At 45.6% G+C, this 12,859-nt stretch overlaps 1 protein-coding gene across 8 annotated transcripts in view; it reads right to left on the bottom strand.

Annotated features, from left to right (window-relative positions):
• Positions 1 to 2,657, bottom strand: part of DYM (dymeclin) — a 432,063-nt gene extending 429,406 nt beyond the window's left edge. For 7 of the 8 annotated variants that reach the window (XM_064379196.1, XM_012440797.3, XM_064379199.1 and 4 more), the window contains exon 1: positions 2,571 to 2,657. The gene's annotated coding sequence lies outside the window, so the exon portion shown is untranslated. Of the gene's footprint in view, positions 1 to 2,311; positions 2,375 to 2,570 lie in introns of those variants that run through there. The other variant, XM_064379197.1, reaches the window with a different exon arrangement.
• Between the last annotated feature and the right edge of the window lie 10,202 nt (positions 2,658 to 12,859).

Genomic DNA, 12,859 nt, shown 5'->3' with positions numbered 1-12,859 from the left:
ACAAGAGGGAAACTCCGTCTCAAAAAAAAAAAAAGAATGAAAGTATGATCAGAGAGATGCAACACTGGTGGCTTTGAAGACAGAGGAAGTGTGCCACAAGCCAAGGAAAGTGGCAGTCTCTAGAAGCTGAAAGAGGCATAGATGCTCCCCTAGAAACCTCCAGAAAAGAACATAGCCTTGTTGACAATCAGTGAGACCCATTTTGACCTCTAACCTACAGAACTATAAAATAATAAAGGCATTGTTTTAAGCCACTAAATTTATGGCAACATGTTACAGCAATCATAGAATACTGATATATATCATTGAACAACTTCTAACAATATGTGAAATTAGAAAAGCAAAACCAAATTGCCCAAATATTTGGAGCAATATAAGAGCCATTTATACATGTTGTAACACATTTCACTTTTATTTCTCTCCTGCCCTCACAAAACTCCATTCATTAAAAAGACAAAGTGACAATTCTACAAACTTTTTGTAGAAGAATAAGCCATATTAATTTAAAAAAATGGAACACTCAGGATAGCAGGCTCTAATGGAAAATCAGCAGATAATTACGCCATATTTTTCAGAGTCAAACATAAAAGTGTTTGCACTGTTTATCCTCCTTGTATCAAATGGATACCACCCATTTTTTAAAGTACACTAAATCTCTCTAGATATTAAGAATTTACTATTAATTTTTATGTGTGATAATGGTATTTTGGGTATATTAAAAAAAGAGAGCAGGCCAGGCACAGTGGCTCAACCCTGTAATCCCAGCACTTTGGGAGGCTGAGGTGGGAAGAATGTCTGAGGTCAGGAATTCATGACCAGCCTGGGCAACAGGATGAGACCCCATCTCTACTAAAAATATAAAAAATTAGCTGGCCATGTAAAAAATTAGCACACACCTGTAATCCCAGCTATTTGGGAGGCTGAGGCAGGAGAATTGCTTGAACCTGGGGGGCGGAGGTTGCAGTGAACCATGATCGTGCCACGGCACTCCAGCCTGAACGACAGAGTGAGACTCTGCCTCCCCCGCCAAAAAAAAGCAATTCAATTTTCTACAGATGAATATTGAAATATTTACAGATGAAACTGAACACCTATGATTTGCTTTAAAATAATTGTGAGTGGGGATAGGAATGGATACGGATAAACATGAAACTAAATTGGCATGAGTTCATTGTTGAAGCTGGGTAATGGGTACATGGGAGTACACTGCATTATTTCACTGTGTGAACTTTTCTATGGTTAAAAGGTGCAAAAACATAAAAACTCCTTGACCTATATGTCGTAACATAGACTTCTTAATAGTTGAAACTCCTTCCTATTAACATTGCTCCAACTCAATTCTCTGCCATTTAATCCATTTGCGACTGATAGTTTCATCAATAATTCCAACTCATTTTGCCCTATGTAGTCACTTTATGAGCTTAAGCCAGACACCTAACCTCTAAAAGCCGAGTTCTTCATTTACAGAATGGGAATATTCATACACGTCCGGTCTACCTCTGAGTAGCTGAGAGGATTATCTAAAATAAAACTTCAAAGCAGGATAATCACTCCAGAAATCCATATATTGATAAATTTCATCCTCTGCAATAACCATTCACTCAGCCCTATAGATTCTCTTCCCTTCTACCTCGTTCTTCCCTTGACCCCTCAACACATCAGCCTAAGCACCTGAGTTCGAAGCTACATTCCTCTCTACCGCCTCCACCCTCCAGGTTTTCATCTTTCAGCACATCACCCTCGCTCTACACACCCCTCTCTCCAACTTCCCCTCTCCTCTTTCAAGGATCTTACTCCGTCTGTGCCCCCTCATCAGTCTATCCTGGGTACCCGCTTTGCTGGCCTGATTACAATTATCCCATCACTTCTCTACCCCTGTTCAGTAGAGAACAGCTTTATCCAATCAGCGCTATCACCCCAATACCCTCAAACCCCACTACTGCCCCCCAGTTCACACCCACCCTTTCACTTTTCAGTCAAAACACAATTGCTCAGGCAAATCCACGGAGACTGAAAGTAGTTCGATAGTAGCAGGGTAGGGGAGAGAGGAAGGAGGAGTGGCTGATAATTTCTTTGGGGGGGGTTATAAAAATGCTCTGGAATTAACGGTGGTGATGGCTGCTCAACCCCGTGAATATACTAAAAACCACTGACTTGTACTTTGAAAGGGTTAGTTTCCTGATATGTGAATTACATCTCAATAAAATATGAATGTAAAAAAAAGAAAGAAAAAGCCAACAACTATTGCTCACCCTGCCCATCACACGCCCATTTGTCAGACCAACACCGCCCCATCTCCGGAAGCACTGACCTGGCCTTCGGTATCCCCACAACTCCCAAAGCGGACTGGGACAGAGGTCCCTCCGCTCTCAGCACAGCCCCTACGGGGTGGCCCAGGCGCCCACGGGCGGGAAAGGGAAGGTCCCTCGCCGCCGCCCCGCAGCGCTGCCCTTCGCCTTCAGGCGCTGGCCGGGGAGCGGAGGGTGGCCCCGGACCCGCTTTGACAGGAGGCCGGGGGCGGCCGGGCTTTCGGGCCGGGCCGCGCTGAGGGGGGCGGCGCCACAGCCCACCTGTCTCAGCCGGCTGGGGGGATCTGCTCCAGCTCCACGGACCCGCGGACGGACAGGCGGGTGGCAGAGGGGTCAGGAGAAGTCGCGGTCGCCGCCGCAGCCCCGGGTGGCGCACGCCGGCTCAGGCCTCCTTGTTTCCACGTCTCTGCGAGTACGGGTCCGGCCCCGACTCGGCCTGCAGCTCGGCTCCGGCTCGGCTCCAGCCCGGGCCGCGTCGTTGAAGAGGCCGGGAGACCGCGAGTCAAGAAGGAAGCGACCGAGAACGCTGCTACGGACCGAACCACCGGGCGCGCGCGCCAGCCAGGCAGTCACGTGGCATGCGGCGCGCGCGGGCCTCTGGGAAATGCAGTCCTTCGGGTGTTACTCGTGCCTCCGCCCTCCTAGCGCCTTCTGGGCATCGGCAAAGCCACGTGGCGAAGTTGAGAAGCGCAAAAACCGCCGGGCGCAGTGGCTCATTCCTGTAATCCCAGGACTTTGGGAGGCCGAGATGGGCGGATCACGAGGTCAGGAGATCCAGACTATCCTGGCCAACAGGGTGAAACCCCGCCTCTACTAAAAATTCAAGCCGGGCGCGGTTGCTCACGTTTCTAATCTCGGCCGAGGCGGATAGATCACCTGAGGTCAGGAGCGCGAGACCAGCCTGACCAACATGGCGAAACCCAGTCTCTACTAAAATTACAAAAATTAGCCAGGCATACTGGAGAGCGCCTGTAGTCCCAGCTACTCGGGAGCCTGAGGCAGGAGAATAACTTGAACCCGGGAGGAGGTGGCAGTTGCAGTGAGCCAAGATCACGCCACTGCACTCCAGCCTGACTCTGTCTCAAGGAAGAGGAGGGCGGAAAATTAGCTGGGCGTGGCGGCGCGTGCCTGTAATCCCAGCTACTCGGGAGGCTCAGGCAGAAGAATCGCTTGAACATGGGAGGCGGAGGTTACAGTGAGCCGAGATCGCGCACTGCACTCCAACTTGGCGACTGAGCTAGATTCCGTCTCAAAAAAAAAAAAAAGAGAGAAGCGCAAAAACTTGCCTGCCAGGTGCTAGAGTCCTCGCTCACGCTGCACCCTTTGTTCTGGCGGCTTAACTTTATTAAGGCCCCTGTTAATTGCAGCTGTAACCATCCTAAAGTCAAGCAATTTCGTGTGGGATTCTGGAGAATTGAGAAATAGGAAAATAATTTTTGATGGAGGCAGCTGGCAGGCCTAGCCCTGCCTGCAATAATGTCGGAAAAGACAGGTCCCACAGGAAAGGGTAACAATATGAGGTAGTGCCAAAAATACAGAATTTGAGGTCAAATGAGCTGCAGTTTCCACTCTGACGTCTTTGAGCAACTACTTCACCTCTCCCAGCCAGTTTTCTCATCTAAAAAACTGATGATGATTCTGCCCTTTCAGGAATGTTGACATTACCATAGTAATAATTAAAAATTCACATTATGGATTGTTTCCTTTTTGCTGTGCACTGTTATCTTATTTTTCAAAATGACCCTTTGGAACAGAAAGCACCGTTATTCCCACTATATAGTCAATATGTGCCAGTGTACTCTATAAAGTACTATACATATATTAGATATTCTTTTCCAGGATGGACTGCCAGTAAATTCACTGAGCTCGCAGAATTATGACAGGAAAACATATTAAAACCCAAAGTAGGCTGTGTGAGGTGGTTCATGCCTGTAATCCCATTACTTTGGGAGGTCGAGGTGGGAGGATCGCTTGAGCCCAGGAATTCGAACGGACCCACCTGAGCAACACAGCGATACACTGTTTCTACAAAAAATACAAAAATTAGCTGGGAGTGGTGATGCGCACCCTCAGTCCCAGCTACTCAGGAGGCTGAGGTGGGAAAATCGCTTGAGCCGGGGAGGTTGAGGCTGTAGTGACCCATGGTCTCGCCATTGCACTCCAGCCTGGGAAGAAAGAAAGAAAGAAAAGAAGAAAGAAAACTGGCCGGGCGAGGTGGAATCCCAGGACTTTGGGAGGCTGAGGCGGGCAGATCACCTGAGTTCCGGCATTTGAGACCAGCCTGACCAACATGAAGAAACCTCATCTCTACTAAAAATACAAAATTAGGTGGGCATGGTGGTGCATGCCTGTAATCCCAGCTACACAGGAGAATCACTTGAACCTGGAAGGCAGAGGTTGCAGTGAGTTGAGATCATGCCATTGCACTCCAGCCTCGGCAACAAGAGCGAACTCCGCGTCAAAAAATAAATAAATAAATAAAACTACCTAACCATAGGCACTACTATGCTACTATTGTAAAGAATGCTGTGGATGCATATTTACTTGAAAACATTTTGATGATACATTGAGTGGAAACATACATAATATCAAATTTTTGTAAGTAAATTATATTAGGTTGGTGCAAAAAAATTGTGGTTTTTGCCACTTCAATATATTTATAATATATAATTATGTACTATAATTGTAATTATATTTGTATATTTATTTTTATGTAATATAATATTTGTAATACCTATGTATATGTGCTGGGGGAAAAGACAAATAATGTTAACAATATTGCAACTTTGGGTAATGAGATCATGTGTGATTAAAATTAGTTTTTCCCTATGTTTTTTAATTTTTCTGCAAGCAATATGAAAGTGCATGTACAATTTTATTTTAAAATTATAGCAAAAAGAGACTCAGGGCTGGGCACGGTGGCTCATGCCTGTAATCCTAGCACTTTGGGAGGCCGAAGCAGCCAGATCACCTGAGAAGTTCAAGACCAGCCTGGCCAACATGGTGAAACCCTGTCTCTACTAAAAATACAAAAAAATAAAAATTAGCTAGTTGTGGTGGTGCAGGCCTGCAGTCCCAGCTACTCAGGAGGCTGAGGCAGGAGAACCTGGGAGGCAAATGTAACCGTAAGCCATGATCACACCACTGCCCTCCAGCCTGAGCAACAGCCCGTCTCAAAAAAAAAAAAAAAAACAACGTATCATGATAACTATGACTGACTTGACAACTTCAGTGTCTAGTGGTTCAGGAACAGCAACAGGAAAGCTATGAAATCCTCCCACTAAATGCAATAGATTATCCTGGATTGCATCCTAGAATTGAAAAAGACAATAGTGGAGACTGATTAAGGCTAAATAAAGTTTAGAGTTTAGTTACCGGTATTGTAGCAATGCTTATTACCTAGTTTCGACAAATGTGCTATGGTTATACAAAATGTTAATATTAAAGAAAGCTGGGTAACGGATATATGGTAACTCCCTACTCCTTGCAACTGTTCTTATTATTAAATATTACATTATTCCACATGGTTGATAGAATAATTTTTTTTCCTTTTTTTTTTTTTTTTTTTTTTTGAGACAGAGTTTCACTTTCATTGCCCAGGCTGGACTGCAATGGCACAATCTCAGCTCACTGCAACCTCCACCTCCCGGGTTCAAGTGATTCTCCTGCCTCAGCCTCCTGAGTATCTGGGATTACAGGCGCAGGCCACCATGCCTGGCTAATTTTTGTATTTTTAGTAGAGATGGGGTTTCACCATGTTGGCCAGGCTGGTCTTGAACTCCTGACTTCACGTGATTGGCCCACCTCAGCCTCCCAAAGTGCTGGGATTACAGGCGTGAGCCACTGCGCCTGGCCTGGACAGAATAATTTCATCTCCCCCAAAAGATGTCCACATCCTAATCCCCAGAATCTGTGAATATGTTAGGTTATTTGGCAAATGGAAATTAAGGCTACAGATGGCAATTGAGATTGCTAATCAGCTGACCTTAAAATAGGGAGAGTATCCAGGATTATCAGAGTGCACCCAATATATTCACAAAAATGAAAAGTAGAAGAGAGAGGCAGACGAGTCAGAGGGAGAGGTGGCTATGGAAGAAGACCAGAGTGAGCAATGTGAGGACCAGGCATTACTGGCTTTGAAGATAGCAAGAGCCTAGGAGTGCGGGCAGTGGCCTCTACCACCTGGGAAAGGTGCGGAAACAGGTTGTCCTCCCGAATCTCCAAGAGGGAACGAAGCCTTGCCTATGCCATGATTTTAGCCCAATTAGACTGTATCTGACTTGGGACCTACAAAACAGATAATAAATGTATGTTATTTTAAGCCACTAAGTTTCTGGTAATGTGTTATAGCAGAAAAAATAATAAATACACTCAAAAATTTAAAATAAAAAAAGCATAATTAGACTGGGCATAGTGGCTCATGTCTGAAATCCCAGCACTTTGGGAGGCTGAGGCAGAAGGATCTCTTGAGACTGTGAGTTTGAGTTCAGCCTGGGAAACATAGTGAGACTCCATCTCTATAAATAAATAAATTTTTTAAAGTGTAATTAAAAAGAAAACTTCCAAATGGCTGCCTGTCTTTCCAACACATGTTCAATCTGGGACTGTACAATTATTCGTGCTCCTTAGAAAGTAACTGCAAAACAGAAGATGCACCCCAAAAAAATTTTTTTGAGACAGGTTCTTGCTCTGTCATTCAGGCTGGAGTGCAGTGGGTTGCTCACAACTCACAGCAGCCTCAACCACCCGGGCTCAAGCGATCTTCCCACCTCAACCTCCTGAGTAGCTGAGACCACAGGCATGCACCACCATGCCCAGTAATTTCCTTATTATTTGTAGAGAGTAGGTCTCGCTATATTGCAAAGGCTGGTCTCAAACTCCTGAGCCCAAGCAATTTGCCCATCTCAGCCTCCCAAAGTGCTGGGATTACAAGTGTGAGCCACCATGCCTGGCCCACAAGAAAGTTATACTTCATTATACTTCACTTTGAAAGGCATGCAATTCTTTGGAGAGCCGGGGTGAGAGGGTCTTGAGCCCAGGAGTTCGAGATCAGCCGGGTAACACAGCAAGATCCCATTTCTACCAAAGGGGAAAAAAAAGACTTATGACCTACTCTGCACTATTCATCGTTTTGCAGAGGTTGGGGGTCAGGATGTCAGGAGGAAAGAGTACTGAACAGCAGTGACTCAAACTTTCAAGCCCTCTACTAGGCCACCAGGTGACTTAGCTGTTTGACAGGATCACTGAAATTGCCCTTTCAAGAGCTACTAAAGTGGCAGGGGAAGAGATTTGAATAATTTGTTGATTTAGCATTTGGTAATTTCTAATTGTAGTGTGTTTTTTCTGTTTAGTTCCAAAACGTTTAGCAAATGTACCCTCCAAGGCACTGTGGGAGGTGGCAAGACAAGGACAGTTGCTGTCTACAAGGAGCTGACCATCCTGTGAAAGACACAGCAGGTAGCCAGCTACCTGTAGTGCAAGGTCACTTGGATGAGAAGTGTTGTACAGAGGCTGCAGAAACAAGGGCAAGAGAAGGGGAGGAGTGGAAGGCTTCCTAGAGGTGTGGTACTTCAATGGGGCCAACTCGTCACAGGTTATTTTGCCTCCTACAGGTGGCAATGAACACCCAATAGCACACAGCCCTCTTCTGTGAAAGACCACCAGAATACACAACTTTTTTTTTTTTTTTTTTTTTTTAGAGACAGGGTCTCCCTATGTTGCCCAGGCTGGAGTGCAGTGACTATTCACAGGCGCAATCCCACTACTGATCAGCACGGGAGTTTTGACCTGCTCCATTTCCGACCGGGGCCGGTTCACCCCTCCTTAGGCAACCTGGTGGTCCCTCGCTCCCGGGAGGTCACCATATTGATGCCAAACTTAGTGCAGACACCCAATCGGTATAGCGCACTACAGCCCAGAACTCCTGGGCTCAAGCGATCCTCCCACCTCAGCCTCCCGAGTAGCTGGGACTACAGGCACACGCCACCATGCCTGGCCACAACTTCTTAAAAAAAGAGGAGCTAGGGCCGGGCGCGGTGGCCCACGCCTGTAATCCCAGCACTTTGGGAGGCCGAGGCGGGTGGATCACGAGGTCAAGAGATCGAGACCATCCTGGTCAACATGGTGAAACCCCATCTCTACTAAAAATACAAAAAATTAGCTGGGCATGGTGGCGCGTGCCTGTAATCCCAGCTACTCAGGAGGCTGAGGCAGGAGAATTGCCTGAACCCAGGAGGCGGAGGTTGCCGTGAGCCGAGATCACGCCATTGCACTCCAGCCTGGGTAACAAGAGCGAAACTCCGTCTCAAAAAAAAGAGGAGCTAAATTAGAGATTCACCAAGAATAGAGGCTTTTCCTTTCACACAATCATCAGAATTACAAGTATGGAAAAGGGGAGGGTAAGAAAGACCTTTTATCTTTTGCAATATACAGATACTTCTAAATTACCATTTTTTTGAAAGAACATTCATTATTCATTCCATAAATATTTAAGTGTCGATTCTGAACCAGGCACTGCTATAGGTGCTAGGGATTCAGCATGTACTATTATTATAATAAAAATTACAAACCAGGCACAGTGGCTTACGCCTGTGATCCCAGCACTTTGGGAGGCCAAGGCAGGTATTCCAGACCAGCCTGGCCAACACAGTGAAACCCTGCCTTTACTAAAAATACAAAAATGAACCAGGCATGGTGGCGCACACCTGTAGTCCCAGCTACTCAGGAGACTGAGGCAGGAGAATCCCTTGACCCAGGAGGCAGAGGTTGTGGTGACCCAAGATCACGCCTGGGCAACAGAGTAAGACTCCATCTCAAAAAAAAAAAAAAAAATTACAATAGAAACACTGAGAATAGATGACAAATGATTAGACTTTGAAACATTGCTTGAGTGTGCATGACTGTCATTGATGTTGATTTATTTTCCTTCAAATTGTGCAGTGGCATGACCTTGGCTCATGCAACCTCTGCCTCCCCAGTTCAAGCAATTCTGCCTCAGCCTCTTGAGTACCTGGGATTACAGGTTCCTGCCACCATGCCCAGCTAATTTTTGTGTTTTTGGTAAAGATGGGCTTTCAACATGTTGGCCAGGTTGGTCTCGAACTCTTGACCTCAATTGATTCCCCAACCTCAGTCTCCCAAAATGCTGGGATTACAGGCATGAACCACCGTGCCCAGGCATGCATGTTTAGCTTTACCAGATAATGCTGACAAAGCAGTTGTACCAATTTGCACTCCCACCAGTACACAGGAACTGCCTCTGCTCTTTATCCTTTCAACTTTTGATCTTTAATTTTAACCATTCTGGTGGCTTCTCATTATGGTTCTAATTTGCATTTTTCTGATGAAACCTGATCTTCATATTTATGCGCCTGTCTTCTTTGAAATGATTTCTAGTCATCCAATTTAGGGTCAGTAAAGACTATGCTGAGTGGCTCTCTATATGACAAGATGATAAACTCTCCAGAGTTTAAAATCAATAAAGCCTAGGGGCATTAATAGATGGGAACTATGAGATTCCAGTCCTCAGCAGGTTTCCAAGTAATTGAAGGACTGGAATCATTTGTCAGGAAAAGGGCCAAGGTTGGTGGGGAGACTTCTATGATAGGCCCCTAGATTCCTGGATCATGGAGTACAGGCACTTTCTCCCAAACACCAATCAAATACTCATTTAGCTCAGGCACAGTGGCTCACGCCTGTAATCCCAACCCTTTGGAAGGCCGAGGTGCGTCTATCACCTGAGGTCAGGAATCGAGACTAGCTTGGCAAACATGATGAAACCCCATCTTTACCAAAAGCACAAAAATTAGCTGGGTATGGTGGGGCATGCCTGTAATCCCAGCTACTCAGGAGGCTAAGGCAAGAGAATTTGAACCCGGGAGGCAGAGACTGCAGTGAGCCGAGATTGCGCTGCTGCACTCCAGCCTGGGCGACAGAGCAAGACTCTGTCATAAATAAATAAATAAGCAAAAATTAGCCAGGCATGGTGGCACATGCCTTTAGTCCCAGCTACTTGTGAGGCTGAGGCAAGAGAATCGCTTGAACCTGGGAGGCAGAGGTTGCAGTGAACTGAGATCATGCCATTGCACTAGACTCCGTCTAAAAAAAAACCAAAAAACAAAAGAAAAAAGAATGAAAATACTCATCTGGTTGCTGCTGTGAAGCAATTTTGCAGATACTGTATAATTAAGGTCCCAAATTAGTTGACCTTGGGAGACTATTCAGTCATGCGTGATTAAATCACTCTGCCCTTTAAAAGTGGGGAATTTTCTAGCTGGTCCCAGAAGATTAGAAGGCAGAAAGATGTGCTCCAGATGAGTTGGAAGAAAGGGAATATCGATGTGGGGAGCTGACCTTGGGGGCCACGTGCTAAGGAACTGTGAGTAGTTTCTGGGAGCTAAGAGCAGGCCCTGGCCAACCAGGAGGAAAACAGGACTACAAGGAAATGAATTCTGCTGACAACCAGTAAGCTTGGAGGAGGACCCTGAGCCCAGATGAGAACTGCAGACCTGGCCCGCATCCTGATTTTAGTCTGGTGAAACCCTGAGCAGAGAATCCAACTAGACCAAACCAGGACATCTGACCCCCAAAACAGTGAGGTATTAGATTTGTGTTGCTTTAAGTCCTTACATTTATGGCAATTTGTTATGCAGCTATAGAAAACCAATGCACCAAGGAATTATGGAACTTCACCTGCTGAATTATCAAGTCAGGAACAGGCCGCCCACGTAAAACATAGACCCAGGGGAATCTTTGACATTGTTGTCACTGCATATGGTGCCTTCTGAAATTGGGCAGTGCACACTTAGCCCAACTGGACACAACAGCCTTGTAGGAAACTTTGCTCACGTACTGTTCCAGCATCTGGGCTACCTCTTTTTTATTTTTAGCTTTGAGATGAAGTCTTGCTCTGCAGCCAGGCTGGAGTGCAGTGGCGCCATCTCGGCTCACTGCAACCTCTGCCTCCCAGATTCAAGCGATTCTCCTGCTTCAGCCTCTTGAATAGCTGGGATTACAGGCACATGCCACCAAGCCCAGCTAATTTTTATATTTTTAGTAAAGATGGGGTTTCGCCATGTTGGCCAGGATGGTCTCTATCTCCTGACCTCATGATCCGCCCGCCTTGCCCTCCCAAAGTGTTGGGATTACAGGTGTGAGTCACCGTACCCGGCCTGGGCTTCCTCTTTTAACCTTTTTTTGCCCTTAGTAAAAATGAGAGGACAAACCCTAAGGTCCAGACCAGCTCAATGTTTAGAGCATTTGGTATATTTTGTGAATCCTCTACCATACGTTGGCCCTTCACAGTTCATCTATAGTCATTACTTTCTCAATTTCACCCTCTCCCTTCACTTGAAGAATCTGAAATTTCTTTACATCTTCAGTTTAAACTTAACCAATATTCAACTCTCTGACCAAATGCCTTCTGCTCTTTTTCTTAAAACCTTCCATGCTGTCAGTTCATAAGAACAGGTTGCCTGTTGTCTTATTCTGTTTTCTGTTGTTATAACTGAGTAACTGAAACCGGGTAGTTTATAAATCAAATGTATTTCTTAGAATTATGGAGGCTAAGAAGTCCCAGGTCGAGGGTGCATCTGGTGAGAGCCTCTTTGCTGGGAAGGACTCTACAGAGTTCCAAGGCAGTGCAGGACATCACATGGCCAAGTGTGCTAACTCAAGATTTTTTCCTGTTTTGTTACCCAGGCTGGACTAGAGTGCCATGATCACAGGTCACTGTAGCCTCAAACTCCTAGACTCAAGCGATCCTCCCAGTTCAGTCTCCTAAGTAGCTGGAGTAACAGGAGGGCCCCACTAAGCCTAGATAATTTATTTTTAATTTTTTGTAGAGACAGGGTCTTTTAATTTTTATTTATTTTATTATTATTCTGAGACGGTTTCCCTCTGTTACCCAGGCTGGAGTGAAGTGGTGTTATTATAGTTCACTGTAGCTTCAAACTCCCAGGTTCCAGTAATCCTCCTGCCTCAGCCTTGTAAGTAGCTGGGACCACAGGCAGTCATCACCATGCCAGGCTGATTGTTTTATTTTTATTTTTTTGTAGAGATGAGGGTCTTACTATGTTGCCCAGGCTGGTTTCAAATGCCTCACCTCAAGCAGTCCTCCATCTTGGCCTCCCAAAGTGCTTTAATTATAGGTGTGAGCCACGGTGGCCACCCAGCCTTTTCCTCTTCTTATAAAAGCTTCCAGTTCTCCCAAGATAACTGATTAATCTATTAACCCACTAATCCATAAATCCATGAGTGGATTAATCTATTCATGAGGGCTGACCCAATTGCCTCTTAAAGGCCCTAACTCTCAATACTGCCACATTGGGGATTAAGTTTCAACATGAGTTTTGGAGGGCACATTCAAACCAAAGAACGCATAGTCTTTGCTTCTTTATTAGGGAGCTGTCACCATGTCAATAAACTTAGCTATGAGGATGGAACAAACAAGTAGCTCCCTGTGGAGGAAACCGTAAGAAAACTTCCCTCCATTTCCTCTTTGATTATGAGTGAACTAGGCTTAAGATCGGTCCCTGAGCTGGGCAAGGTGG

Source organism: Aotus nancymaae, unplaced genomic scaffold (genome assembly GCF_030222135.1).
Source record: "Aotus nancymaae isolate 86718 unplaced genomic scaffold, 86718_ANA_hifiasm-v0.15.2.pri h1tg000020l, whole genome shotgun sequence".
NCBI lineage: Eukaryota > Metazoa > Chordata > Mammalia > Primates > Aotidae > Aotus > Aotus nancymaae.
The sequence above is the reverse complement of the archived record's forward strand: the minus strand, read 5'-3'. Positions and strand labels throughout refer to the sequence as shown.